This window comes from Bos grunniens, chromosome 11 (assembly GCF_055505025.1).
Source record: "Bos grunniens cultivar Pamir isolate PY7600 chromosome 11, Bosgru_T2T1.0, whole genome shotgun sequence".
In the NCBI taxonomy this organism is placed as follows: Eukaryota; Metazoa; Chordata; class Mammalia; order Artiodactyla; family Bovidae; genus Bos; species Bos grunniens.
The window spans coordinates 68,318,791-68,324,703 of NC_141175.1; the positions used below are offsets into that span (position 1 = coordinate 68,318,791).

At 35.4% G+C, this 5,913-nt stretch overlaps 1 long non-coding RNA gene across 1 annotated transcript; it reads left to right on the plus strand.

Moving 5' to 3' along the window:
* Window positions 1-517: 517 nt before the first annotated feature.
* On the plus strand, window positions 518-5,676 carry LOC147363280 (uncharacterized). The gene is made up of 2 exons (XR_015135942.1): window positions 518-600; window positions 3,087-5,676. It is a non-coding gene; the product is annotated as an uncharacterized LOC147363280 (long non-coding RNA).
* The last annotated feature ends 237 nt before the right edge of the window (window positions 5,677-5,913 follow it).

The window sequence follows — 5,913 nt, forward strand, 5'->3', positions numbered from 1 at the left end:
GCAAGGAGATCCAACCAGTCCATTCTGAAGGACATCAGCCCTGGGATTTCTTTGGAAGGAATGATGCTTAAGCTGAAACTCCAGTACTTTGGCCACCTCATGCGAAGAGTTGACTCATTGGAAAAGACTCTGATGCTGGGAGGGATTGGGGGCAGGAGGAGAAGGGGACGCCAGAGGATGAGATGGCTGGATGGCATCACTGACTCGATGGACGTGAGTCTGAGTGAACTCCGGGAGTTGGTGATGGACAGGGAGGCCTGGCGTGCTGCGGTTCATAGGGTCGCAAAGAGTCGGACACGACTGAGCGACTGAACTGAACTGAACTGAACTCACTTTTGCTTTTTCTGTCCCTTCATTTTGAGCCTATATATGTCCTTAAAGCTGAAGTGAGAGTCATGTTCTCAGGATTTAGTTAATACAGTCCTAAATTACAATGTTAGAGTATTAGATACTTGCCTTTACCAGTATGTTTTATATTTTCATATTGTTTCATGTTACTAATTAGTCCTTTCTTTTCAGCTTGAAGAATCTCTTTCAGCACCTTGTGAAACAGGTCTGATGGTGATGAACTGCTTCATTCCTGAAAGACAACTGTGCCAGGTAAAATATTCTTGTTTAGAAATTTTTTTTCAACAGTTTGATCTCATTATCTTACACTCTCCTGGCCTGTAAGACTTATTCTGAGAAATCCACTGATAGCCTAATGGAGACTGCCTTATGTATGAACTTATTTTTCTCTTGGGTTTTTTTTTTTTCCATGATAAATTTTTCTTTTCTTTCATTTTAGACAGTTTTATTATAATGTGTTTGGAGGAGATTATTTTGAGTTGAAATTTTGGAGTGACCTATTAGCTTCATGAACTTGAATACAAATATCTCCTCAGCTTTAGGAAGGCAAATCCCTTCACCAAAGCAGCCTGTCCAGAGATTCTGGGTGGGCTCTCTGGTGGTGTCCACAGGTAGGTTTGCTGCTGGTATACTTGGGTGAGCAGGTTTGATACCTGAGTCAGCACTTGGGGAGTCAGCAAGGGGTCATCCTGGTGTCTGGGTCCATGTGCATTGGCCTAGCACTGGAGTCTACAGTGATGGATGTGGGACTGAATCTACATGGGCAAACTTAGATCATGAGTCCAGAGGGCAAATTAGTAACCCAGGGCCACTGGAGTGGGCCTGGCATTTGGACTCACTTTATTCTTTTTCTCCCATAGGGAGAGTGTATCTTTCTGTGTGTTGAGCTGCCTGGGCTTGGGGACTAGTGATGAGAGTAATATGGTTATATGTTTCCTACCTCATTGATACATCTTTTCTAATTTCTGTGTTTCATCCAGGTGCTGAAATTCTTGACTCTTATAAAATAATTTTTTTAATGTGAATAATTGTTCAAATTGATGTTTCTGGGGAAGGGACAAGGTCTAGAAATTCCTATGCTACCATTTTTTTTTTTTGCTGATACTGCTCTCCCTGTATTTTAGTTGTTCTTTAAAATCAGATATTAGTTCCTAGCATGGTAAAAACAAAGGAAAAGGTCAATAAGCTAACAAACCAGAGCCAAAATAAATAAGCAAGCAAACAAGCAAATGAACACAACAGAATCTTCAGTCATCATGAGAGTCAAATCCAGAAGGAACATAAGTTTAGTGTCTAAAGGCAACAGAGCCCAGAAAAGTATTAATCTTCCCAAAGTCTCTTAGTGCTTTCCTACAATCTCCTGTTTTCACAGATATGCTTTTTTTTTTTTTTTTTTTAATTAAAGCAATTTGACCCATAGAATAGGAGAAAGTAAAGCTATCTCTTAGGTAATTATCTGCTCATTGGGTGTTTTACTTAAAAATGAGTTATTTTCTCTTTCCTTTGCATTTGATTGCTGAGCAATTGTGTTGTGAGGGGATATATTGTGGATGAGGTAGGAGAATCATGTGAGAACAATAGCAAATCCTTGGCCTGGAGTTTCTTTTTTAGTTTTTAACTTATGCTTTCAGTCCTCATAAAATTCACCTTCTAGTGGTGAATTTCAAAATTTCTAGTCGTGCTTTCACTTATTATGATAGTGATAAAAGTAAAATAAAAATTTTATAGAAAAGTTGGCTACTTTGGTTTGGCTATAATTTTCTGTTGACTTGTTTAGAAGAAAGATTTTTGTGAATATTTAACTGTCAGCTTAAAATAATATATACTGATCCATCAGTTAGACATGCAACTCTCACCCTTTATACCAAGTTTTAAAAAAGCCTTTAGGTTCAAAATATTTTCATTTAATCTGAAAAATAGAAAGTACAAATCCTACTTAGAATCTCTGAAAACTGATTGAGGCTGTATTTATTTAATTCATAGTGTATGCAAAAATTATGGGCTTGTACACACAGCGGCTTTGGAAGGATTATTTTAATTTAAATATGTTACACCTACAACTGACTTACTTGATGACTGAACTTATGGTGTGATTAATCCATGCTTTGCTATTTAATTTCTGTTTGTTACATTAGATAGACTGATAAGAATTTTATTTAATAGTTATGATAGTTTGGATAATATTTTCAATCCCTCTTTACTAAGGAATTGGTTATATCCTTACATGCATCAAGTCTAGAGAATATTTCTGTCATGGCCCTGATTGTATCACATTTGAATGTGTTGGTTTGATGTCATCTCAAGTAAGTAATTCTGAGCTCCAACTTGATAGAGTTTAGGTTGAAAGAGCCATTGCAGATTGTGTACAATCCCTTTCTGAGGTTTCTCAACCATATTCCTATGGTTCTACCTACTATTTTGCCTAATTTTCTTTTTATAGGTATTTAAGATGCTAGAAGTTGAAGAATTTTCTCTTGTTCAGTGTAATTTTGGCAAAAAGCTATATATGCCCTAGAAAATAATCATTTCTCTGTGCTTTTCAGACAGACCTACCAGGTTACAGGTTATGCTCTCATTTTTTTTTTTTTTTTGAGTAAAGGAATGATTTCTGAGTTTAATATTCTGAAAAAAAATGGGCTACAGTATACATGAGACCTTATGTTAATGTTTCCTCCAGTTTTATAATTAAATTATCAGGGTTTTGATATTTACCTGGTTCATTCCAATGTGTTTCTAAGGTTACATCTACAGAGATTTGTAAGCTTTTCAAACCAAAGACAACAGAGAATGAGATGGTTGAATGGCATCACTGACTTGATGGACATGAGTTTGAGCAAACTCCGGAAGTTGGTGATGAAGCCTGGCGTGCTGCAGTCCTTGGGGTCACAAAGAGCCAGACATGATTGAATGACTGAACGGAATCATAAGTTCTTTGAAATGAAGCAGTGTAAAAAACATATCAAAGAGCTTGACTGTCTACACCAGAATTCATTCCTCTTTTTTGCTCTGTTATTTTTCCTGTCCCTAAAGTCCCATCTTTCTTCTGTACATGATGCCCTTTCTTTGATCCTGTTTTCCCTTCTCCCCCTTGCAATAGTTAGATAACATGTAGCTCTTTGGTCTCAGACTTAAATTTTAATAATTTTGTAATTTTCATCTTAATCCTGTTTAGTCATTTTACCTTTGGAGATAGTATTGAAAATAATTGCTTAAGGTGATATGCTAAGAATATGGGTATACTTTTAAGTCTTTTTTCCTTTTAGAATTACTGACTTTTTAAATGAAAATGTATTAACTTAAATGCTGTATTTTTGGAAGAGCAAAGTCATATTGGCTCTACAGTAAGTTAGATGTAGATAATGACAATAAGTTAACAATCTTTTATCTGTAAAGTATCTGTTAATATATAGCAGATCAGGAAAGTAACTCAATGCCTTAATTTTCTTCTTTTTAAATAGTCACTTGGCCTCATATTTCATTACACTCTTGCAAAAGGAAATCTGAGCTCTAATAATAAATCAGATAAAAAAGAATAATGAATATAGATATAATCTTGGTATTTTAGCAAAAATACTCTGCATGTTCTTCCAAGTTTTCATATTTTACAGGGAATGTACTCCACATAGAACTTATACTGGATGCTTTTAATTGGGTAGAATGGATCATGAGGTTACATGTGACACTGTAGAAATAACATTGCATGATTAGTTATTAATGGTAATTGAGCTCTCATTCTGTGAGTTGCACTGTACAAAGAGATAGAAATTCAGATGCAGGCTTCCTTGCAAGCTAATCGTTTAATGGGGAGATAGAACTCATTAAAAAGCAGCACCCAATCGTGAATTTCCATGCCTGGACATCAAAAGGGCTAATGTTATTAAACTCTATATTTGTATAGCACTTTGAAATGTATAATCTGTTTTCACATATGATATCTGTTAAGATCTCTTTAGATGCTGTGGAAACTACAAGTTGTAGTGAAAGAGCATGAATTTGGTTTCAGAAAGAGTCAGTTCTAAATCCTGTTCTGCCTCTTAAGTTGAAGATTTAAACATCTCTGAACCCTAGTTTCCTCATTTGTATAATAAGGGTAATAACATGCCTCTAGTGCTGATTTTAGAGTTACAGGGAAGGACATGACATGTAGGAGAATGAGCATGTAGTATGGGACCAATAAATGTGTGCTCCTCTTGATATCCTTCTTTTGCAGATGAGGAAACTGAACCCTTGGCTTGGAATTAGGTTCTGGACCTCCTGAACAAGGTCAAAGCTCTGTTCATTATGACACACTTTTAGGTCATAATATGTGCTTAGTAGTCTGAAGGTTCACCTTAAAGAGCATCTTAATTTCAAGCCTATGCTAAAGACTTATCAGTTCTTTTTATAGATCTTCTCTAGAGATTCTGTATCCCTCTGGTTTGGTAAACATTACTGTATTTGATAGATGAAAGTATATGTCTACTGTTCCCTCTCCACAGATCAGCTTTTTGGCCCTTGATAAAATGTTTGATCATTTCAGACATGCTATGAGCTCCACAAATTTCATTGTATCTTGGATATCTTATACTAATTCATACGTTTTATTTTTCTTTCTCTGCCATATATCAAAGGGGGTTGTCAGGTCACAGACATGACTAGATAAAAACATAAAATCAATAGCAAGATGATAGGACTTTACAAAGGTCAAATAGAGAAAACAGTAAAAAGTAAAAATGTGGACATGTATACTGGCCAAGGCCATGGATATGCCCAGGGTGTTCTCACCAACTTAATGGAAGGAGTGAAGTTAACCATGCATAGAGGAAGTGTGGCCATGTGACCTGTGTGGGCACACTCCCTAACTTGATATTTCTTATTATTTTTGGAACACCCAAGGCATTACTGATGTAGAAGCATATTTATTGATCTTAAAGGGAGTTTTAAAAAATATATAACATTAGCTTTACATAACTTTATTATCCTTACCAAATGTGTTTTGTGTAGATATACTGACTACCTCTTTCCTGGGTATTTTTTCTACAGATACAATGAATAACATAAAGATGAAATTTGTACATATTCTCTAGATTTCAAGATAGTGTCTATCTCTAAAGTGGTTAGAAAAGTGATCACTTTTGTTCATGTGGATATGAGAACTAGAAAGAAGAAAAAAAATTTTCTAGAAATAATATGTCTTCCTACATCAGCAGTTGGGAGCCTTATCATGTGGAATATTTACAACACTTTCTCAAATCTAATACAGCAATGTCTACTTAGAGTTTTTCATTGTCTTTTAAGTGAACAGAAGTCAGGGAACTATTGAAGAATAAACAGATTTTTCTCCTTAAAGTGTGTATGATTTCCATTGTTTTTTTTTTTTTTGTCTCCATTATGGGCCATGAGGTTGATAGTTCTGGCTTCTTAGAAAACTTTTCTTTAAAGAAACAGCTAGTTCCAAATCTTTCTCAGTATGTGCAGTGGGTATTCAAGTTAATGTTTTTCATAATGAGCAATGCTTTGAAGGAAGCTGAAGCAACAGTTACAACTGGTCATGGAATAACAGACTGGTTCCAAATAGGAAAAGGA